This window comes from Tachypleus tridentatus, chromosome 7, assembly GCF_004210375.1.
Source record: "Tachypleus tridentatus isolate NWPU-2018 chromosome 7, ASM421037v1, whole genome shotgun sequence".
In the NCBI taxonomy this organism is placed as follows: domain Eukaryota; kingdom Metazoa; phylum Arthropoda; class Merostomata; order Xiphosura; family Limulidae; genus Tachypleus; species Tachypleus tridentatus.
This window is the reverse complement of record NC_134831.1, coordinates 133023693-133049193: the sequence shown is the minus strand read 5'-3', so window position 1 is coordinate 133049193 and position 25501 is coordinate 133023693. Positions and strand designations below refer to the sequence as shown.

The following is a 25501-nucleotide window of genomic DNA, read 5'->3' as shown; positions in this document are numbered from 1 at the left end:
CAAAATAAAAGTAATGATTTGGGAATTTTTGTAATAAATGTTGGTTACTTGTCAATGCCACTTCCATTGCATGAGTTTTAATATTAAGGCGAAATAAAAGATTGCGCCCTTATTTTTAAAGTGCTAAAACATCAGTTGTTTGAATACATTTTCCTCCATATTTATTAGTTTGTTCTGTATGAAACACTTACGCAGTACACCAATATTTTGCTTTTGTTTAAAGAAACTTATTTTATCTTGAACATCACCCACTTATCGAACTTGATAGCTTATCAGTGAACAATTTTGCTTCATCTTTAGAGAAAAAAAAAAGTTACAAAAATACGTCTCTATCCCCCTAAATTATCGATAGACTAACCCAATATCTTGCGTAGCTCGCGTCATTGCACGCGCCACGAGGAAATATAACGTAACTGTCACAAGACCGCAAGACGTGACAGCTTAGAGTTAACTTAAAAGTCAGTTTACTTCAGTTGACATTTCGACATTCTAGCTCGAGCAAAATTTATATTCTTTTATCAATAATTCTCTTTTCCTTATTTGTCTCTTCACTGCTGACTCCTTGGACTGATTTTATGGGCGTAGTTTGGAGAGAAACAACTGCTCACAGAAGAACGTGCAGCCATTTGTATTCAATCCTTTTACAGAGCTTGTTTAAGACGCAAGAAAGGACGAGCGCTGTTCCTCTCAGGAACCTACCATAAGGTAAGTTAGTAGGACGATTATCAGTGTTTGATTTAGTTCATTCTGACTAAGTTAAACGGATTCTTGTCTACGTGTTTCCACAAGTGCGTGCATGAGTGATCATGTCCAGACGGTTTTAGAGTGTTGTAAACATAATCTGTTTTTCTCAATGAAGTACACATAACTCTAACGATATCCAAATAATTTCTCACTTGGTAAAGCGCGGCATAGGATTGAAAAACAACTTATTTCAGACATGAACTTTAAAGAAACGCTTTCATCGGACTGTTATTTTGTGTCCGAGTTGTTAGTACCTTAATCAGAACAAATCAGGAAGTCTCTGCTACATCGTGTTTCAAAAAAATTAAAACCTTCTTGAGAAAAGCTTTCAAAACTAGAAACAGTTTTGTTTTTGGTTTTTCACTCTCAAAGATTGCAGCTTTTCTCTGTGGCTTGACAAAAAAATAACAACAAAATCGAATAAAAGACATAAGTCAAATATCCATGGTTTACATTTTCAAGTTTTCTAAGGCGCATCTCTTTTTAGTGGTCCTCAGGTTTTCCAAGGTACATTTGTATGTTTGTGGTCCTTAAGATTTCCAAGGTACATCTGTATTTTAGTTGTCCTCAAGATTTCCAAGGTACATCTGTATTTTAGTGGTCCTCAAGATTTCCAAGGTATGTCTGCATTTTAAAGATCCTTTTAGCTCACACCCATACTTTTAATTTGAAACGAAAAGGAGGGGAATGTTCTTGACAGTACCCCACTATCTCTGTACGACAGGTTGCCCCTGTAAATCATACTTCACTGCGGAACCACTTCGGTGTGTGAGTAGCAAGGGCATTAGGACAACAAATAGCTTTAATGTATCAATTTTACCTCGAGCATCTAGAAAATCAACTTAAGTTTCCAATGAGAACTTTTGCTGTTATCACGAACTATTGTCTATTTAAGCAGTGCATAATAGGAAAACACAAAATATTAGGTAAATGTAGTTTTACGCCAAAAAATCGTAATACAATATTACACTCGACGTAATAGGAAATTTGCAAGTATTATGTAAATCTCACTTTTAAACAACACATAACGAAACATAATACTAGTGCCCGTCTCAGCCTACTACATAAGTCAAGTTAAAGTTCGTTCGCTTCATGGCTTCATTTAGAAGATGCTTTGCAGCAATTGAACATAAAATAGTTTTATAACCTTCCACACGTTGTCCTCTTTCTCTTACAACTCGAAATATATTTTGTGTAGAAGAATTAATAGAGAACTTTTATATTTGTAACTGCTCCAAATTAAGAATTCAAAGAACTTAGTCTTTGCCTTGGATAAGTATAGTAATTTAGATCGTTAGATTCTTGGGTTTGTTAATGCTGACTTCTAGCCCTACAGTCAAAGTCGTGCATATTTCTGTGTGTTAGCGAAACACTTATTTAAAGCGAAACTGGAAGTCCCTTTATTTGTTGATAATGTAAGTTTCGGCTTGAAACTTAAGTGTTAACACAAACGTCTCGTGGTATTCTCATCGTTGGTCCTACTCAATCAAAACCAGTACACGAGTAGTTTATATTAGACAAAAAATATAGGTTTTTAATGTAGATGTTTTTCTTTTAACAAAGCCGCATCAAGAAGAATCGAACCCCTGATTTTAGCGTTATAAATCCATAGACTTACTGCTGTACCAGCAGGGAACTATGGCTGTTTAGAGTTTGGAAAGGACTTGATTGAGTAGTGAAAGAAATTATGTTATAAATGTGCAACGTTTCGAAACTTAATGCATCCTCATCTACACGTTTACGTGATGATGACACAACTTTGTCAAAACGTTGTATGTTTGTAATAAAGTTTTCTTCTCTACCCATTCAAGTCGTCTCATACAAGAGCTGTTTATTTCTTCTTTTTCTGCCAACAGATTGATGCGATAAAATATCTGTTGTTTTACAAAAATGAATGTCATCTGGCACATATTATTGGCAGGATGGCATTCTAGTGTTCGATTTGGTTAATCAACAAGAATTACTTGAAATAAACTTTGTGAAAAATGTTCAGTATAAAAATTTGTTTTGTACTTTTATAAGAGCAAGTTTTATCATTATTAACTATTTTTTATAATTTTTAGAATGCTGTTTTACAGGATTGTTTTGAAGCTCTCGTTTTCACCACGAATGTTTGATATCAAACCATTATTAATCTGTAATTTGTTTTTTTTTAAGACATTGTAGCTAAGCGTGCTTGCACGCGGGCGCGGCTCTACACGTCATTGTGTGTGTGATAACGATAAGTGTATGTTAGTACTACACCCTTGGCAATTATTTCACACATCAAAAGGAACGTATAACAAACAACGTGAGGTCATTGCCTGACGCACTAGAGCGACTTTAAGCAATGACCAAACAGGATTATTACGTAACGTCACGAAACACATAGCCAATATGCCCCTAACAAAACTTTATGGAGCACGTAGGGTGTTGATAAGTGTACACTGATCACATGATGTTACTATTAACATTGGGATGTCAGGAGTGATAACATCTTAGTAAACACGTATCCACATGTCAAGATGCTGTTAGCAAGCAGTCAATAAGAACGTAGCACGATGAAGATATTCGATGTTACTTTCTTATTTACGATATGGGAATAACGTTGATTAATGGTGCTATGAAACGTGAAGAATCCTTTACAATGCAATGTAACAATGTAGTGAAAAATGGAGCATTTTCCTTCAAGCTCATTCATGACGTTTGTATGATTAAAACTCCTACATTAAATCAGTGTTTACCTAAAGTTGAATCATGATTTATGTACAGTCGAGTAACGGTTTACCAACAGTCGAATGTCGGTGTAACAACAGTCGAATTATGTTTAATCATTTTTATACGAGTTGTTATTTCAGTAGGCAATGATGAATTAAATTTCTCATTGTTTGTTTGTTTGTTTTGGAATTTCGCACAAAGCTACTCGAGGGCTATCTGTGCTAGCCGTCCCTAATTTAGCAGTGTAAGACTAGAGGGAAGGCAGCTAGTCATCACCACCCACCGCCAACTCTTGGGCTATTCTTTTATCAACGAATAGTGGGATTGATCGTCACATAACACCCCCACGGCTGAAAGGGCGAGCATGTTTGGCGCGACCGGGATGCGAACCCGCGACCCTCAGACTATGAGTCGCACGCCTTAGCACGCTTGGCCATGCCGGGCCAAATTTCTCATTGAACTGTACACTTACGATACATCCGTTCTTCGTCATATATTGTAAGTATAACGCTTTATGATTCATGTATTCGTTGTCCACTGTGCAGTGATATACATACATATTATATATACCACGTCGTATGCAGTTGTTCTAGTTGTTTGTGAAAAAAAAAAAAAAAGTTCCATTTGCCGAGTCAATTTTCGAATCTTTGCACCGAACTGGTATTTCGAAAAATTATGTTACTAAATGTAAATTGTGTTTTGTTGGTGAAGTACACGTTTGAAACAAACACAAAAAGAAGAAGAAATCCTAGAAGAAAAAGAGCCAAAATCACGTGTATCGTATTCTGTAGTAACCATATAGATTCTAGAAGGTACGAAAGTTAAACTGATAACAGTATGATTCAGTACCAGTTCTAAATTATTAAACACTCTGGTTTTCAGAAGAAAAAAATATATTTTGAAAGAACATTGAATGTTAGTTAAGAAAGACCTAAGGATTTTTGTTTTATATCAATATATGATTTTCAGCGACTTATTAATTATTATAACTTCTTAAATTTTTGAAATTTTTGATAAGATCTGGTTTAAAATCATGTTCTTACAACAATACAAATTACATTCTTTTCACTGCTTGTTATTTTTACAGTTATTTTATCGCTCCAGGCTTTAAGCAACCGGTTCTTTACAGCTCCAGATTCAGGGCAACAGTTATTTTATAGCTCCAGATTTAGGGCAACAGTTACTTTATAGCTCAAGATTCAGGACAATGGTTACTTTACAGCTCAAGATTCAGGACAATGGTTACTTTATAGCTCAAGATTCAGGACAATGGTTACTTTACAGCTCAAGATTCAGGAGAATGGTTACTTTACAGCTCAAGATTCAGGACAATGGTTACTTGTCAAGTAACCAGGACAAAGATTTATATTTCAAAATCATTTCAATCTGTTTATAGATTTTTCAGATTTGCTGTAAATGTATAACATTAACAAAACCTACCTTTGGGCTTGATTATTAAAGAAACATTTTGTTTGTTTCTACAGTCCAGATCAAAGTTACTGAAGACACAAAATATTCAGTATCTGACTTTTTGAAGAATTGTTCTTTCCATATATGTTTGAAACATTTGGTTGTGTCATTATTCTATTTCCAGTTGGAAATTTAAAAAAACGGTGTTTTTATTTAATTTCTTGCGTTTATTCGAGGCCTGATCTAAAGCAGCTGCTATTCTATTCAACCAAACTTCCATTTTAAAATAACTGATATTCTATCTGTTCAAACTTCCATTTAAACCAAGTGATATACTGTTTAACCAAACTTTACCAACTACTATTTCATTACTCATTACTTGTATTTATAACTAATATATCACTCTAGTATTGGCCGAAATTACTAGGATCTTGACGTCATCCTGAAATATCAAGGCATTCTTAGGACTACTTTTATGAACTTAAGTGATCTTAATGTCATGCGCCCTCTACTCAATATCTAAATTATAATATTTACAATATAAGTTACAACAATATTATAAAAAAACATTTAAATTAAGTACCTCATAGAACATGTCAAAATTGATACTAAGTGGGGTATTCCAATTTTAGTGAGATTTTTTGGCCCCAAGTAACCTCGCTTATTATTTTGTGACTCTAATGACCTTATAAATTTGTTTTTAAGTACAATTCAATTTATTTAAGTTTTATTTGTTCCGAATGCATATATGTAACATATCAATAAGCAAACAGATATACCTGGGAATACAAATAAACCATCTTAATGACGTCATTTGGAAGTCATTTCGACATGTAAATACAAGCGTAGCTCAGTAATGTTCACAAAGTACAAACAACCTGGCCTGGCATGGCCGCGTGGTTAAAGCACTCGATTCGTAATCCGAGGGTCGCGGGTTCGAATCTCCGTCACACCAAACATGCTTGCCCTTTCAGCCGTGGAAGCGTTATAATGTGACGATCATTCCCAACTATTTGTCGGTAAAAGAATAGCCTTAGACTTAGAGTTAGCGGTGGGTGGTGATGACTAGCTAACCTCCCTCTAGTCTTACAGTGCTAAATTAGGGACGACTAACGCGTCATTCAAAAACAGACAAACAAACAATGTACAATGTAAAAACTATGTTCTCGCGAAATTGCATAGTTTGATGACGAAAGGCGATAAAAGTCAGCTTAAAATCGCCAAGTCACTTGGAATATCGCCATCCACTCAACCAAGTCAGAAGGCAACCATTTCTAAACGGTTCAGGGCCCTGACTTACAGAACGTACTCTTCTCGGTATGAGAAATGTGGAGAGTGTCTCCCATCAAAAGATCCCCACAGACAGGTCCAAGTGCGTCCAGTACTGTCCAAAGTCATCCATAAAGCAATGAATACAGCAACAGAGTAACCAAATGAAAGCTACGACGACTATTGGTCATTACAGTCACTTTTGGGACACTATTCTTCTTTATGATTAGTCCAGATTTTCACACTTTGTGTTTATAATGGAAAAACCTTAGTTTGTCAGCTATCCTTCCTGGATCTTTGTACTGCAGGGCATGATATCATATGACATGGGGAGGCAGCTGGACGATCATAGGTGGTGGTATAGGAAGAAATGGTCACTGTTGCTCCATACATCATAATTATGGAGCATGACCTTCTACCAGTTTATCAGATAAGGTAGTGTTTTCATGCAAGATGGAGCTGTTGCTCATTCAGTTCGAATCATAAAACGATAGTTCGAAGTTTAGAGTATCGCCACTCTCCATTGGTTTAATCAGTCCGGAAACTAAATGGTCTTTCCCTGCAAAAACGTTCCAAAAATCAACATATGGAAACGCTCAAACCCAAATTCTTCGTCAGAAGAGGGGCGCAATCCCACAGGTCCACATTTCACATCGTCTAAATGGCTTTGTGTAATCGTGTGTCTGTCAAATATTGAAACAAAATTCGTGGCAGAAATTTAGGTTTAAACAATCCTTCAAGTTTCAAAATACTTTTCGGAGCCTGAAAGGCAACCTAAGGTTTTTGTTTCTCTAATATTCCGTAGTACAGAACCCTTAAATACTAATGGTAGCACTGTTCCGTTTGTTTCACGTTTTGTTTATTTTTTTTTCAACAAAACATTTTTTCTACGACGTATATATATTAGCATGTTAGTAAGCTGTGTATGTTAATGTTTAGTGAGGAATCTTCTGAACTAAATAATTAATTTATGAACATAATAACAGTAACTGTTACAATAATCAAGACCTGATTTTAATTATTACAACGTTTCGACTCACCTGATGATAATTCGATGCTGTGAGTGGAAACTTTGTAATAAGAACTTCTCCATTGTAACAGTTGCTGTTACTGTATTTTTTTAATAAATTAAACGGTGTGTATGCTTAAAATCAAACTTAATTCACAAACGGTTAATAAAAACGAACTTATATTGATTTATTTCAATTTCTGAATGTAAAAATTGGCAAATTTATAAGAAATTCTGATTCTTTTTCCAGAATTTCGATGTAATATTCTATTCTCTATTGTTTTGTCTCAGAATTTTAATGGATTACAAATACCTTGAGCCTTAAGTTCCATAAAAAGGAATATTTTCTCAGTTCTATCACGGCCACGTGGTTACTATAGAAACACACTGACGCAAGCAGTTTTTGTGTGTTGTTGAGACTTGTACCTCATGCGCTCTCTAACGAGCCGCAACAAACTTGTCTCGAGCAGGCTAAGGAGGTAAAACCAAGGTTAGATTTATCATCGTTGCTTTCTCACATTATTATCTTCAACTAGATTACTCGGAAAGCACTTCTGGGTGTTGTTAAGATGTCAAATATCTACAAGTTCCTTTACAAACACGCTACACAATATCAAGTTGTGAAAACTGAAACAAATAGTACAAAATACATTGTACGAATCACTCTGTAGAAAGTTTTGTTCAGTGTAAAAAACATCAGGATCATCAGACTTTTCTTAGTAATCGTTTTCAGGTGTTTCTTTTATAATTTAATTAGTAGAAAGTCCCCCTTAATATTTTAAATTCCGTGGCTATTAATAACGTACTTAATTTCGAAATTATGTATTTTTTATCATTAAGTATCTAAGTCAGTTTTAAGTTTCACCTCAAACTATTGTTCCTCCCAGTGAGTCAGCGATAAGTTCATGAACTTACAATACTAAAATCCGAAGTTTGATTCCCGCGGTGGACAGAACGAAAAAAAAAAGAACTCTATTGTGTAACTTTGAGCTAAAACGTAGAAACCAACTATTTAATATTAAAAATGGAAAAATATAATTTAAGAATTATTTGCATACCAGAAGTATTACTATGTAACTTCAAACATAAATCTTTGTAAACATTTATTCGTCATTCTCTGTACTGGTGAAGTTTTAGTTATTTGTCAAGTGCACTAGAATAATAGCATTTTCCGGTGAGATAAAAATATTTATAAACTCTCATGCTTACCGAGACTGTATCGGTCTTTCTTATCACAGGGTACGGACGCTTCAGTCAGTGAATTTTTTTATAACTTATGGTAGAAGCGTTTGTTGCTTTTTAAATTTCGCGCAAAGCTACACGAGGGCTATATGCGTGGCCGTCCCTAATTTAATGAATGTTAAAGTGAAAAGCTCTGTGGGTTACCACTGAGCCACTAGGGGGAGCTGATGAGAGGTTAGGATAAATACGTGTCAAATTTTATATTTTTTCCCACAATTTTAAAATGGTTAGAAACTAATTTACTGCAGATTTCCAATATAAGTAAAACACACCTTTTATAATAGAAAGTTAAAGAGCAAGATATTTGGCAGATGTTTTTAATAAACTGTTGAACAAAACATGACGGTCAATGGTGTCCTTTTTTTAACACAAATATATATTTTGTAAATTACGCTATAACTGGGGAGAAAGTAATACTTTATTTTTTAGTTATTTTTTCTTTTAAATTTAAAAAACTTGTGAAAAACTTACATAAAGAATGTTTTATGCATATATATATGTGTGTGTGTGTATTATAGTTAAAATGCCTGTTATTATTCGTTAGCTGAGTAATAACTTTGAGAGATAATAATATTAGTAATATGAGGTTTCGTTACTTGCAGTGAGTAAAATACAAATACAAGCAGTAATTTTGTAAGTTTTATTTTTTGTGTTATTTGTGTTTTGTTCTTCTTTCATTGACAAACAAACTATCACTGGAAATTTGTATTCATACATGCTACAAGAGTTCTATCTTCCACAAGTTTGAGAAACTCTTAGCTTCGTGTTCGAAATGTTAAAATGTTTGTAAATCGAACTTTTCCATAGTGTTGTTTGGTAGGAAAGACCTATCAGATGGCCCGATCATCGACCGATTTACCCCTTTAGATTTTCATCTCTGTTGTTGTTTTGTTTTTTTTAACAGAGGTAAACCGTCATGAATCTGATGCTATCTTATCCATCCTTACCGATGTATTGGAAAATGTTTTATTAGAATTTGAACGCTGAATTAGATTAATTACAGCGAATAATGGAAGATACGTAGAAGCCCATTAATTATTAAAAGTAAAATATACAAACCTACTACTTATATTTATATGGATTTTTGTTGTTATCTCAGATAACAATAAAGGCATTCAACTTTTTTTTTTATATATTCATTTTCAGACACTCTATATGGATATTACATTCTGTAGCATTGAGCTTAACAAAATAAATCCATGGGAGATTATTCTGCCATCTAACTTTAACAACTGACACCAATATTAAACGTTTTTCTTTTTCGCAGGTTTGAAAGTGGTTATTTCAAGACCACGTATGTTTGTGATTAAAACATTGTGCATATATAATTATAAAGCAGCAGCTTTCGGTATTTAACGTTTTTTACATAGTTTACATTGTTCTGAAATATTAGCATTTCTTGAAACGGTCGCATGCCCTACATCCCCTTTAACCTGTTGACTGCCAAGTATTTCAGTTGCTACAATACAACTCTAATGCTTCTTCATTTTGTAACTTTTTTCGTGACGCTATTTTGGATCGAAAGTGAAACAATTTGTATGTAGGTCAAATGCGTGTATGGTGCTGACATCTAGCGTTGAAGTTAGATATTATTGAAAACGAAATAACTCTTCCGTGGCACTGTGTTATCAATCGGCTTGGACGAGTTATCTCGTCTACGGCACTGAACAGGTTAATATTGGCATGCTTTGCTTTCTGATTGTGCTTCGTATAAAAAGTGTGATTTTACATAACCTTACATTAAATAAAATAAAAGAAACGTACCCTTATTGTTTGCAACAGTTAAGTCGCTTCAATTATTTAATTTCAGTTGTTTATCTGTAAAGCTTTGCGACGTTTATACCAAGCTGGTAAATACATAAACCCGGTTCGTAATCTGAGGGTCGCGGGCTCGAATCTCATACACACCAAATATGCTTGCCCTTTCAGCCGTGGGGGGGGTGTTATGATGTTCGATCAATCCTATTATTCGTTGGTAAAAGAGTTGGCGTTGGGAGATGACCAACTGCTTTCCCTCTAGTGTTACATTGCTAATTTAGGAACAGCTAGTGCAGATAGCTCTCGTGTAGCTGTGCGAGAATCTCGAAACCCTATTAATATTGTAACGTAACTGAAATATAAAATCCGAAGCACACTAAATATTTTTAATAAATTACATTACCTTCAAATTAATTATTTCTTTACATATTGTTCACTACTTGCGTGGTCCAGGTAACTGTATGTATTTGCCTGTCATATACTAATTGTAAAGAAACTAACCAGACACCTAATGAAAACTATTGATTTTCTACGTCGAACGCCTTAACCACCTGACCATGCTGGGCGATCCTTCAAGAATTCGATACATAAATAATTCAGAAAAACGTATTTCAAAAGCCAATAAAATGTAATTCTAAAGCTAAGATAAAAATAACAAACAAAAACATGTATAATTTTATCCTACGGTATTTTTAGTAGGCCTGTAAAATATTTTTTGGCCAAAATATGTATTTCTATAGATTCTGCAAATCTAGTCTAGCATGGCCAAGTGGTTAAGACGCTCGACTCGTAATCCGAGGGTAGCACGTTCGAATCCCTGTCACACCAAACACGCTCGCCCTTTCATCCGTAGGAGCGTTATAAAGTGACGGTCAATCCCACTAATCGTTGGAAAAAGAGTAGCCCAAGAGTTGGCGGTGGGTTGTGATGACTAGCTGCTATGCCTCTAGTCTTACATTACTAAATTAGAGACGGCTAGCCCAGACACCCCTTGTGTAGCTTTGCGCGAAATTTAAACAAACAATACTGCAAATTTTACGACTTGAAGTGACTCCCTCCTTGACTAAAAGGGATAATAATGACAAAACGTGTAGGAAATATAACCGAATTACATGATTGCTATATTTATGCTTTGTTGGAGCTATTCACGCATAGTTTATGAAGTTATCGTATGTTGCTAGCTGATAAAGTAAGAAACTTGTGCTTTTGTCAGAAGAAGTAATGTATTAAACACCGATTTATGTTCACTTACTTTCAAGTACAAACTGAAATTCTGAAAACTCGTGATAAACATATATGTTGGAGCAAGTTTATATTCTCTAAATACCAGGATTAATATGGGTGCATTGAATCAGATGATAGTCGTAATTTACTTATTGTAGTGAAATCTTCAATGGAGGTATAGACTCAGTTTATGTTGTAAATTAGTGAAATTTCCAATGGATGCACTGACCAGGTTGATGGTCGTAACTTAGGTGCTGCAGTGAAATTTCATGTGTGAAAAATCTCTTACAGTATTTCAGCATGAACAAAATTTATCTTACGTTTTGAGTAAAGTACGTGGTATGTTTAACTAATGAATACGTTGGGAAACTTGTTTTTGTAAAAACGTAACTGGAATTTTCAAATTAGATTAATCCTTATGCTTATGTCTTTGTTTTTTTATTAATTTTGCGCAAAGCTACACGAGGGCTATCTGCGCTAGCCGTCCATAATTTAGTAGTGTAAGACTAAAAGGAAGGCACCTAATCATTATAACCCACCGCCAACTCTTGGGCTACTCTTTTACCAACAAATAGTGGGAATGACCGTCACATTATAAAGCCCCCTCGGCTGAAAGGGCGAGCATGTTAAGTGCTTACGTAAGCTAAACAAACAAATCGAAGACCCTGTGGAAAATCAGCCAATCAGCAGCACCGGCCATCACAAGGGCTTTATCGTATTATATGAATCTAATAAAGACATGCTTTTCATTTTTCTAATGTACCCACAGATGAAAGTTCTGAGCAAATTCAACGATGTCAGACCTCGAACCCATTCGACTCTCAGCCCGATAGGTTATCATCTAGTTCACACCCAGTCACAGTTCACTTCGAAAACAAAATTGAGTTATAATGTTTGAAGGGTTTGTTCAATAATAGTGTTCAATTTTTTTAATAAAAAGTTTATTTTGTAATAAGTTTTATATAATATTCTACTTTTAAGATTTTCGTCTTGATTGAGTAAATCAGTGAATTTTCGTATATTTGTAATCTTTGTTCAGCACTTCACATAATATTACAGTACCAAAAAACCAAAGTTACAATGTTCCCTTGAAAATAATATCATGCAATTAAAAATAGCAAGACTTTGGAACGAATCTTTTTATAGTTTCGATGCAAAAGGATATTATGACAGATAATTCGTTGAACAGAAAAATATAGCAGAGTGTACTACTTATACAGTCGGTATTCATAAGGTTTTAATATTTATCAATTACATCACAGATGTACTAAATAAAAATTTTCATTTCGGAACACAGCTTTTCTTGTGCACGACTTCCCCCCCCCCCGAAACAAAAATCATCGATAGATTTGATAGTTTGTGATAAAATGTTTAATTAAAATGGGTACTCGGATCGCTAACGTGTGAGAATCTGTGTTCGAATACTTCAGAATAATCTTTAAAGTCTATAAGACTCTGTTTAGGCCTGGCATGGCCAAGTGTGTTAAGGCGTGCGACTCGTAATCTGAGGGTCGCGGGTTCGCATCCCCATTGCGCCAAACATGCTCGCCCTTTCAGCCGTGAGGGCGTTATAATGTGACGGTCAATCCCACTATTCGTTGGTAAAAGAGTAGCCCAAGAGTTAGCGGTGGGTGGTGATGACTAGCTGCCTTCTCTCTAGTCTAACACTGCTAAATTAGGGACGGCTAGCATAGATAGCCCTCGAGTAGCTTTGTGCGAAATTCAAAAAACAAACAGACTCTGTTTAAAAACTTCCTCTGGTGCAAAAATAGCTAATTAAATATAATTCTATAAAGTAAAAACTATTTTAAACATGGCATCAAGTTGAACATCTTATCCGATAGGGGTCGTTTCAGAGCAATAACGTCAACGTTGTGGTTATGGAGCTCATGCAATGAAATATCTATTCGCACTTATATAAGGGACCATTTTCTGATATTTGTCTCTAGTTCGTTTGTTTGTTTTAAAGGCAAGGCACATTGAGGTATCTATTGTGCCCACCGCGGGGAACCGGACGCCAGATTTTAGCGTTGTAAGTTCGTAAATTGACCATTAACCAACCAAGGATGATTTTCCAGGAAATATCGTACATTCTGATGTGCTAACCTAGAAAATTCATAAGTTTATATCAAAGAAATACTTAATGAAATAGTCAACAGGGAAAGCTCTTAACTCTTAATGTATCTGAGTAAGAGAATACACGCGTAAGGTCACTTGTCACGAAAGGACTATTCTTGCAAATAAACATAATAACTTCTTATTTATTTAGAAATAATTCACTTATGTGTATGATTGTTTGTGTTTATTTGCAGTTTAAGCACAAAACTACACACTGGGTTATCTGCGCTCTGCCGGCCACGGGTATCGAAATACGGTTTCTAGCGTTGTGATTCGGCAGACATACCGCTTTACCATTGAAAGACATAGGGATATTTAATTTTCAGTGTTAAGAATATCTCTTATTTTCCCTTCCATTTATTTGAAAAGTCTGTGTCGACACAAGTCCAATTATAACTGGCGAACCGCCGAACCAGTTGTCACCAAATCTGGCATGTACCATTAGGATTCCTAGGGAGTGAAACAGGTGGTAAGCGTTTGTATCTGACCCTCCATGAAGCTCCTATGTCTTCCACCTGCGTCAAACTTGTTACATCAGCTAGTAAGTGTGTGTTTAATAAATCTCCTGTCGTCACCTTTTTCTGTTCGAATATTTGCGGTTGTAATTTCATTTGATTGTAAGAAAATAAATCTAAATAGTTAAACAGAGAAAAGAATTATCAAAATAAATATATCATTCTGTATCTTATTGCTTTTGTCCAAATAGCTCAAAACAGTGATAAATTTGTTCATTTGTTTTAGAGTTTTAGAGCAAACCTTAGCGTATGTGTTTTTCTTACAGCAAAGCCACATGGAGCTATCTGCTAAGCCCACCGAGGAGAATCGAACCCCTGATTTTAGCAATATAAATCCGTAGACTTGCCGCTGTACCAAAGAAGGGCGCAAAGCTAAGCAAAATATATTTGTGTAAAATCATTTGTAAACTAATAGACTATAAGGAAGATAGTTAGTCAACTCTTGGGCTGTTCTTATTTGACCAAATAGTGGGACTTGACCATCGACTTATAGGCGGTAGATCACGAACCAAGAACCCTCTAACTCACAGATCGACCTATGAATGATAAAAATGACGACAGATATAGACCTTTACACAAATAGGTGACAGAAAGCGATAATTACAACGTATGTTATGCAGTTTAAGAATGACTTAGCAATACCACAGGTGAATACTTAGCTTTCAATCTTCAGATTTGATTTATTAATTCTTATCAAATTAAGAGACTGATATGCATTTTATTACAGAAAATGAGACCTGAAGAAAATTACTTTACTAATATATAACTCAACAGATGGCAGAACGTGTGAAAAGAGCGTGGATGTGTGTGTGGTAGGACCATATTAAAGGTGAGGACCCCAAAAAAAAAAGGTTTGAAATTTTTATGCGTCATATGCACTTGTATTTATAAAATCGAAGGGGCAAAACCTATTATACTGCCCCAGGCCCCATCTGATCTAAATCTGCTCCTTTGTGTGTGTGTGCATGAGTATATAGTACTTATAGCCTCGGGTTGTTCGTTTTATCATCTTTTAGTAAATACATTGAAATAACTGAATCTTACTGTGGTTGCCATGTTTATATAGTTGTGTTCTTTTATCCTAGGCATAACATAGCCTGGTATATAAAGCGTCTGTCTCGCAATCTCAAGGTCGTGAGCTCGAATCCCCGTCATCGAACAGCCGTAAGTGTATAATAATGTGATAGTCAATCCCACTATTTTTTGGTAAAAGTGTTGGCTGTGGGTGATGTTGACTAGCTGTATCTCCTCTAGTTTCTCACTGCTAAATTAGGGATGGCTAACGCATATAGCCACCATGTAGCTTTGCGCAAAATTTCAAACAAACCAAATCTTTAATCCTAAACTGACATGTGTTCCACCAGTTTAGACCCGATCTGGTTATATCCAAGTTACTAAAGCATACCTGTATCCCCTCGACGTTATTTTCTCGAAAATTCAAGATAGCAAAGCTAACTTCATAACGACCAAATCTTTGCACATTTGTATTTGACCCGTTGCTGTTATGAACACATGAAAATCAACAATTAGTTGGTATTTTCGTTCTTAATTGCACCACGTGCAACAAATAGGTCAGAGACTACAATATTCAACCACAGCTGTCCCTAACTGTGAAGTAATGATTAGAAAGAGGGTAGCCAGTCATTAGCAATCATCGCTTAAACAGCTACTCTTAGCCGAATAATGAGATTTATTGTCATTTTTACAATCAGCCTAGAGCTGAAAGTTCATAACGTGTCCAGTGGCAAATCGGGGACTAGAACAGGATCCTCTTAACCACAGCGCCGCACACTAACCGCTAAGCCACGCCCGCCCCACAATAATATGGCTACTATTTTACCAACGAACAGTAGTTAAAGCTGTGTTGAATTTGTCTCTGTTGTGTACCCACTGATTATTTCACTTCAGTGAATCGTATGTTATCATTATTTCGCAACGTTTTTAAGAGGCTATGATTTCCAGCTTAGAAAGTATAATCTAGGAATACTATTTAACAATAAAGAGAAAGAGAAAAAAGTTGTCCACGCTATGTTTTCGTTGTTCCAACCTTGGTAGTAATATTAAACTTCTTACGCTAGACGTACTTTTACTGTAAATGTCAATATACCTTTCGTTATTATATATAATACGCTCCGGCTGGTTTTCAGTTCTATTTATACTATTGCGTGTAAACATCATGTGCAATCAATTTCAAAACTTCTTCGCCACGTAATTAGCGATAACGAAAGCAATAACAATGAGCCGAGGGCCGGACAAATAAAAATATATATTGCAGCTATATACTCTATCTAAAGTTCGCCAACAGTAAAACTCTCCGTAGAAGCTTTGACGAGACACGTATAAATTCCAGCTGTTTTAATATTACGTAAAAAACAAAAAAGTGTATTTCGTCTGGAGAATGAACATTGTTGTAAATGCATTGTCTTTTAGACGGACAGACAGACATTAATTACAGGGTGCAGGTCTGGCTCTGTACTATGAGAAGCAACAGCACATGGTAGCCACATATCAACTAATGATACATTCTGGGTGATGGTCATTTTAGCCCTATTTTTTCTTTCTATAATTTCGTTTAAATTGTGAGATTTCTTTAGAGCTAAACTAGTTCTTACTTTGGTAGTAAATTTGCATCAACAACGGAAAACTCATGAAAACATGATAACTTGATGTGGTTGCGATCTGATATTTATCGTTTCCAACATTTGTCACATAACTGTCACTGAAAACTATTAGTAATCTACATTTGTCGCATTACTGTCATTGAAAAATATTTTAATCAGCATTTCTCACATTACGATGATTGAAAACTGTTGGTCATCAACATTTGTCACATTACGGTGATTGAAAACTATTAGTAATCTACATTTGTCGCATTACTGTCATTGAAAACTACTGTATTTAACACCTTACATCTGTTGATATACTTTTTAATGCTGTCTATTCACATTCAAGTTCTACATCTAACTGTTCACTTTTTCTTCTCGAGATATGGTATTACCCAATGTTGATCTTCCACCTGACTGTATGTTAACACGATCTCTGTCTTCCTACAATAAATATAGTAGTAATAAATGTTTATTTTCTACGTGACTGTATTTTAACACGATCTCAGTCTTCCTACAATAAATATAGTAGTAATAAATGTTGATCTTCTACCTGACTGTATTTTAACACGATCTCAGTCTTCCTACAATAAATATAATAGTAATAAATGTTTATTTTCTACCTGACTGTATTTTAACACGATCTCAGTCTTCCTACAATAAATATAGTAATAATAAATGTTCATTTTCTACGTGACTGTATTTTAACACGATCTCTGTCTTCCTACAATAAATATAGTAGTAATAAATGTTGATCTTCTACCTGACTGTATTTTAACACGATCTCAGTCTTCCTACAATAAATATAATAGTAATAAATGTTTATTTTCTACCTGACTGTATTTTAACACGATCTCAGTCTTCCTACAATAAATATAGTAATAATAAGTGTTGATCTTCTACCTGACTGTACTTTAACACGATCTCAGTCTTCCTACAATAAATATAATAGTAATAAATGTTTATTTTCTACATGACTGTATTTTAACACGATCTTAGTCTTCCTACAATAAATATAGTAATAATAAATGTTCATTTTCTACGTGACTGTATTTTAACACGATCTCTGTCTTCCTACAATAAATATAGTAGTAATAAATGTTGATCTTCTACCTGACTGTATTTTAACACGATCTCAGTCTTCCTACAATAAATATAGTAGTAATAAATGTTGATCTTCTACCTGACTGTACTTTAACACGATCTCAGTCTTCCTACAATAAATATAATAGTAATAAATGTTTATTTTCTACCTGACTGTATTTTAACACGATCTCAGTCTTCCTACAATAAATATAGTAATAATAAATGTTCATTTTCTACGTGACTGTATTTTAACACGATCTCTGTCTTCCTACAATAAATATAGTAGTAATAAATGTTGATCTTCTACCTGACTGTATTTTAACACGGTCTCTGTCTTCCTACAATAAATATAGTAGTAATAAATGTTGATCTTCTACCTGACTGTATTTTAACACGATCTCAGTCTTCCTACAATAAATATAGTAGTAATAAATGTTGATCTTCTACCTGACTGTATCTTAACACGATCAAAGTCTTCCTACAATAAATATAGTAGTAATAAATGTTGATCTTCTACCTGACTGTACCTTAACACGATCTCAGTCTTCCTACAATAAATGTAGTAGTAATAAATGTTTATTTTCTACCTGACTGTATCTTAACACGATCTCAGTCTTCCTAGAATAAATATAGTAGTAATAAATGTTGATCTTCCACCTGACTGTATTTTAACACGATCTCAGTCTTCCTACAATAAATATAGTAATAATAAGTGTTGATCTTCTACCTGACTGTACTTTAACACGATCTCAGTCTTCCTACAATAAATGTAGTAGTAATAAATGTTTATTTTCTACCTGACTGTATCTTAACACGATCTCAGTCTTCCTAGAATAAATATAGTAGTAATAAATGTTGATCTTCCACCTGACTGTATTTTAACACGATCTCAGTCTTCCTACAATAAATATAGTAGTAATAAATGTTGATCTTCCACCTGACTGTATTTTAACACGATCTCAGTCTTCCTACAATAAATATAATAGTAATAAATGTTTATTTTCTACCTGACTGTATTTTAACACGATCTCAGTCTTCCTACAATAAATATAGTAACAATAAATGTTTATTTTCTACGTGACTGTATTTTAACACGATCTCAGTCTTCCTACAATAAATATAGTAATAATAAATGTTTATTTTATACGTGACTGTATTTTAACACGATCTCAGACTTCCTACAATAAATATAGTAATAATAAATGTTTATTTTCTATGTGACTGTATTTTAACACGATCTCAGTCTTCCTACAATAAATATAGTAGTAATAAATGTTTATTTTATACGTGACTGTATTTTAACACGATCTCAGTCTTCCTGCAATAAATATAGTAGTAATAAATGTTGATCTTCTACCTGAATATCGCTTGAACAATCAGCGTTTTTAGTATTACTATTTACTTCTGTAGTAGAGGGTGGCTGAACTTTGTGTTTTTTTACTATAACTTTAAGTTTTGTACACAATTTAGTTCTCTTTTTTCTGGATATTTCATGGCTTTAGAATATCGTAAAATATTATGCTGAAAACAAATAAAAACTTAGATGTCGTTATTTTCTCTTATTATTATTTCTTTCCTAACATAAAGTGAGTTTTATTAGAGCCCAACTCAATTTGGTTTTACAACACTCTGTCTCAACTTCCTCATTGTAACTAATACATAGCATTAACTGCCCACTCCCTCTCACCCCAAGATCCGCCCATGTTGATCTTCTGAATAACTGTTATTGGTATTATTTCCGTTACACATACAACATTACCTAAGAACTACTGAACATTTATTTACCAATACATTTACTCCCAAGAGGAAGTTCGTTGGTGTCTCTTGTAACGTTATTTCGTTTTTAATGAACTGTTAATGGAAAAACACATTAAAATGTGCTGTCGGTTCTCATTAGAAATGCGTATTTACATATTTTACGTCAACCAACTGAATTGTTTTCTTTTCGTACATGTGTTATGTATTTAACTTCTCTATTTCATAGGTATACAAAACGTTTTTAGTTGTAACTGTTTCGATGTTACTTATTTACTTGTTACGTGGCCCAAAGATGAACAGATTCTGATACTTCTTTTCATGTTAGTATAATCGCACTGCGCAACAACACGAGCTTTCTATTCACGCGCGTATGCCTTGTAGCTGATTGGCCGCACCGCAAAGAATGCGAGGTTGCTCACGTCACTTACGCTGAGGTTCAAAAGGGACTCGCAGTTCGCTGAGGTATGGTGTAAAAGACTGGTATGTATTCCTAAAGTCTCTCTACCCTGGTTTCTTAATTACTATGTTATCTATGTAGTGAGTTAGTGTACAGAGAAGAGAAGAACAACTGGCAAAGTAGTGTGTGGTCACCTTGGTTACAAATGTTACGTTACTTTCCAAAAAACCTGAAGGGACTAGGCCTGAGTTCGCAATTGAGCCAACAGATTCGAGCAGCTGTGTGCATGCACACCCCGTGCTGTTGAACTATTTGTGAAAGGAACCTTATCTAGGGAGTTAAGTGGTGAGGAGATGTTATTTTTCAGTGGGTCCAGCTTTACTCTAGGCCATGATGCCAGGGAGAGAATACTTGAAAATAAATAGCAAGCACTTAGAACTGTTCAAAGTTTCGGACTGGATAATTTGGTGATCCAGAGTTTGCTGCTGCACGTGTGGTTCTCATCCGCATGATTCGAAGTTTTCTTAACAATGTAAATTTGTCAACTGTAAATATTCAGCGATATTTTAAAACTCTGGTTTGCACAAAGAATTACATTTCATCTACCTTGCAATTTTCAGTGTAATCTATTTTATAAAAACATTTGAAGCTTTAGAACACTAGACAGAAGCTAGAAATGGATTCAATGCAGAAAGGTAAGAAGAGAGAAAAAAAATTACAATTAGTTAAATAAACATTTATGCATTTCTGAATTATTGTACCAAAATGTTTAAGGCTTATCCATTACAGTTATTGTACTGAAGGCCTCCTGTGCTATCTTTTTATACTATAGAAAACTCGAGTTAAGAGAATTGGTACATTATATAATGTTCCCAATTATTTCGTGACATCGTAAAGGTAAGGTATCCCAGCCTTTAAATCAATTATATAATGTTTTAAGACACTGAAGACAACATTATTAACTAATTATATGCGTAAATTAATAGTTTTTATCATGGTCATACTATATATTGTTTTTATAATTGCAAGCAGAGAAACGTGAAAAATGTATTTAATGACAGTTCATAATATTTTTCCTTAATACTTCGTAAAAGTTTGTGTGGAAATAAATGAACTATGTATCGTAAGCATGCCATTTAACTTCTAAAATGGAAATCCAAAACTTGCCTTTAATCGTAAATGTTTCGTGCGTAGAAACTTTTATAAATCATTTTACCTTATTGTCTTTAGCCCCCTAGTGGCACAGAGTTATGTTTGCGAACTTTCAAGGCTAGAAACCAGTTTCGATACCCGTGGTGGGCAGAGAACAGATAGTCCATTGTACAGTTTTGTGCTTAATTTCAAACAACATAATTGGCTTTAATATGGCAAGTCATCTCGTCCAATATATTTTATCTTGAAAAGAAGTTCGTTACTGGAATAAACAAGATTATCTGTTAATTGCGGGATGGTTTTGACACTGTCAGTATGATCACGTGTTGGACAAGGTAAGGCAGTGATAACAACAGATAGTCGGTGTCTAACGTTATCGACAGAAAATAGTAGCTATCTTCAAGAGAAAAAGAGTTTATGAAATGAAACAGATTGAATAATTTGTATGTAATTTCATCATTATTTCTCAAACGTAGTATACCTGGTATGTCTGAAGACGTATAACGCTACAAACCGGGTTGGGTTTCGATACCCTTAGTGAACACATCAGAAACAGCCAATTGCGTAAGTTTGTGTTTAACGACAAACGAAATATCCCTGGTGTACAAACAGGTATATGTTTTAAATCTCATAACGTATTTATGAATATTACTCAAATTATGTGGAACGCGTAAATATCTTGCTTATTGCAAGATGGTTGGCTCGATTTAAGATAATGGCGCGTAATAAAGACAGGCATTTCTTAAGCAATTTTTACACAAAAACAATCAGGTTTTATATGAAGAATAGGACCTCACAAAATTAACTTGATGGTTTTGATAGTTATTTATAGGCTTATAACGTTAAAAACCGGGTAGGCACAACACAAGTAATCTATTGTGTAGCTTTGAGCTCAACAACAACAAGCAAGCAATTTAATATTCGTATAGTTTATTAATTGGATAAATTATCTCATGACCAGGCAGATTGAACCCGTTATACAGACCTCTCAGGGCGTTTATTCTGAGTTCATTTTCTAATTGTAATGTCTATTTTAAGTATTATTGTTAGCTGATTCAAAAATGATGATTAAGTTTTGCGAAATTATTAGTAGCTCAAATTCTCGATGACAAGAAACGAACTTCAAACAAAAATGTATCTCACAATAGTTGGGTATTAACACTTTTATTAATAAGCAGAGAACAATATTGCGACATTCCTGGGTCATCTTCGTATTAACAAAAAGAGTTTGCAACTGATCGTTGCCGGACACACGTCTTGTATAAACGGGTACGGGATTGTAGGAGGCGTTGCAGTTGGATGTTAGGTTATTAATTAGTATATGTGTAAAGGTTTTCCTCAAATAATAACACTATGTAACAAAATTTTTACTTTTTCTTGTTCCTGAGCAGAAAGTGTTATTTCCTAATTGCTTATGCTTAAAGTAAATGGAAAAGACCTATTTTTTTCTTCAAACTTTGCTTTTGTGGCCTGGTTAATGAAATTTTCAAATTTACCCATTTTCTAGAACATTCCAGTTAGATTCAGTGCTGAATAGCTGATAGAGATATTTCTCGAACTTTCGAGAATGTTGTAGAACTTACGAGAATTTTCTAGAACTTTCCATAGTAATACATATATATACAGGGGCTCACCACTCACCATTTCAGTTTAGTTCTAGCTGCCTAAGTGAACACATACACCTATCTGATTTTATCAGAGATGGCACCAAGAAGCTGCAAGCATTTTCCAGATGCATTATGCTTTGTATGTGACCAATTTATCAAAACAAGAACGAAAAAGAACTCTGTGACAGCATCTGCTAAAATGTGTGAAGCCTACAAAGCATATTTCGGCATGCTTGTCAGGGACCAAGACAAACCCTGGGCACCTGCTGTTATCTGCGAGCACTGCAAAAAAAATTCTAGAAGGTAAGACGGACAATTTTTTCCTTGCTTGAATAGTAAGATTTTATATTATACAAATTTTAGACCTTTTAAAATTTAAATATCTTTTAATTTACAATAGTATAGAAAAATATCACATATAAAATACTTTGCATGAACCTCTTACACATTAGTTGTGGATGAAATAAATTTATTCTTCATAATAATTTTATTTTGCTCTTTTGCAGGATGGTACAGAGGGGAAAAGAGAGCCATGAAGTTCACTATTCCAAGAATTTGGCGTGAAACCAACTGACTACTCAAGCAATTGGTACTCCTGCATGGTGGACCCTTCCAAACGTCGGGTGCTTCACTGCCCCGAGCTTCCTGTACCAACTTCGCCAGAGAAAGCAGCCATCCTCAGAAAAGAGCAGCAAATCAGAAGAGGAAGTAAACGTTGAAGATCCAGATTACAAGTTCAGAGGTGCAGCTGGTGATAGAAACCCATACTACCCCAACCAAAGAGACCTCAATGACTTGATCAGAAATCTTGGTCTAACAAAGTCGAATGCCGAGCTTTTGACATCTAGACTCAAGGAATGGGATTTGTTAGACGAAAGTTGGGCTCTGCTTCTGCCACAATGTATCCGGTCTGTGTGAGGCAATTTTAATTGCCTGTAACCCGAACGAGTGGCACCTCTTCATCGGTAGTTCATCCAGAAGCTTCAAAGCTGTGCTGCTCCATAACGGAATAAGTATCCGTCTCTTCCCCTGGCTCATTCGGTGCACCTCAAAGAGGAATATAACAGCGTAAAAACCTTGCTAGAAGCCTTGAAGTATGATGAGTATGGCTGGGAGTTTATCGGATACTTCAAAATGGTGGCATTCCTGATGGGTCTCCAAGAAGGCTTTACCAAGTTTCCTTGTTATCTTTGCCTTTGAGACAGCAGGAACACCGCAGCGCACTACAACAGGAAGCACTGGCCACAACGGACCGAGTTCTCTGTGGGGAGGCACAATGTCAAGTGTGAGCCACTAGTGGACCTTTAGAGGGTGTTGTTCCCACCATTGTACATAAAATTTGGTCTTATGAAACAGTTTATCACAACTCTTGGTAAGGAGTCTGCAGCTTTCAAATACCTTCGAGACTTCTTCCCTAAGCTGTCTGAGGCAAAGGTCAAAGCTGGTGTCTTCGTTGGACCACAAATAAAGAAGATCCTGGAGTGCACAGAATTCCCCCAAGAAGCTTAGTAGGAAGGAAAAAAGTTTTGGGATAGCTTTGTCGCAGTGGTTCGGGGCTTCTTGGGCAATCACAAGACCGAAAATTATGTGGAACTGGTTAAGGCTCTGGTGAATAACTACGGCAAAATGGGCTGCAGGATGTCCCTGAAAGTCCATATCCTTGGCGCTCCTCTTGATAAATTCAAAGAGAACATGGGAGCATACTCAGAGGAGCAAGGCGAGCGTTTCCACCAAGAAATACTGGGCTTTGAACGCCGCTACCAAGGAGCATATAACGAAAACATGATGGGAGACTATATTTGAGGGCTGATACGTGAAAGTGATTTACATTACAGTCGCAAGTCTCGAAAAACTACTCACTTCTAAACATTTCTGTATAATTTGAGTATAAATACATGTAAATCTTGATTCATGTGTTGTTTTATTCAGACCTTATGTAAATGAAAATGTGAAAATTTGCCCGTTTTTACATAGAAACTAGGTTAATTTCTAAATTTCATTATCCAGGTCACAAAAGCCAAATTTTAAGCGAATAATGGCCATTTTCTGTACTTACTTTTACAACATAAGCAATTAAGAAATAACGCATACTATCCAGGAACAAAATTTGTGTTACATAGTGTAATATTAAGGTTAAAATAAAAGCTCAAATTCCTTAGAAATCTGAAGGTTCATGAAAAATCTAAGTTGGTGTATAACTATGACGCAAGAATAAACCTTTAGGTAAGAACTGAATTTTTCTCTCTTTTTTTTCTGAATTAATTACAACTTCTGATTTTGTTTAGTTGTTGTTGAGCACAAAACGACACAATGAATTACGTGTATGTGTCCTCTGCGCACCAATGGTACCATAACTGAAGTGAAACTAAAAGCGTTTTAAACTTTCTTGGTAATGGTGCATCGTACGATTTCAGTGAAAATCTGAATATACTCAAGTTTACAAATGTATTAATTACACATGTCTTGTTATAGAATTTTAAGTATTGAAGTTTATAACGCCAGTAAAATCATACCACCCTTATACTTTTCGATTTAACTGGTTAACAAAACTTTCCTTACATTTTGTGAATGATCATGATAGATATATTTCTTTGAATTATCGTGGATAACCTTTAGTTTCTAATAAACCTTTCCTTGGGTTTTGAGGAGTGAGTGTCTTGGTATGATCTTAAATGATCATAGCTATCTTTACCAAATAATTAATAAGGCTTTCCTTGTGTTTTGAGAACAATCGCGGATAACTTTCCATATGTTTTGAGGAGTATCATGGTAGGTCTCCAAGAATAATCATGGATAACTTTCTGAAATAATTAATGAAACTTTCTTTATGTTTGTCAGGTGTCATGGTAGATCTCTTATAATTATTCACGAATGCCGACAAAAGATTTACTATAAAAATATTAATGGTGCGC

At 34.9% G+C, this 25501-nt stretch overlaps 1 protein-coding gene across 2 annotated transcripts in view; it reads left to right on the top strand.

Moving 5' to 3' along the window:
- The first annotated feature begins 432 nt into the window (after positions 1 to 432).
- The window catches only part of LOC143256635 (uncharacterized), a 68559-nt gene continuing 43490 nt past the window's right edge, over positions 433 to 25501 (top strand). The window contains exon 1 of one of the 2 annotated variants that reach the window (XM_076514107.1): positions 433 to 705. The gene's annotated coding sequence lies outside the window, so the exon portion shown is untranslated. Of the gene's footprint in view, positions 706 to 19848; positions 20526 to 25501 lie in introns of those variants that run through there. The other variant, XM_076514106.1, reaches the window with a different exon arrangement.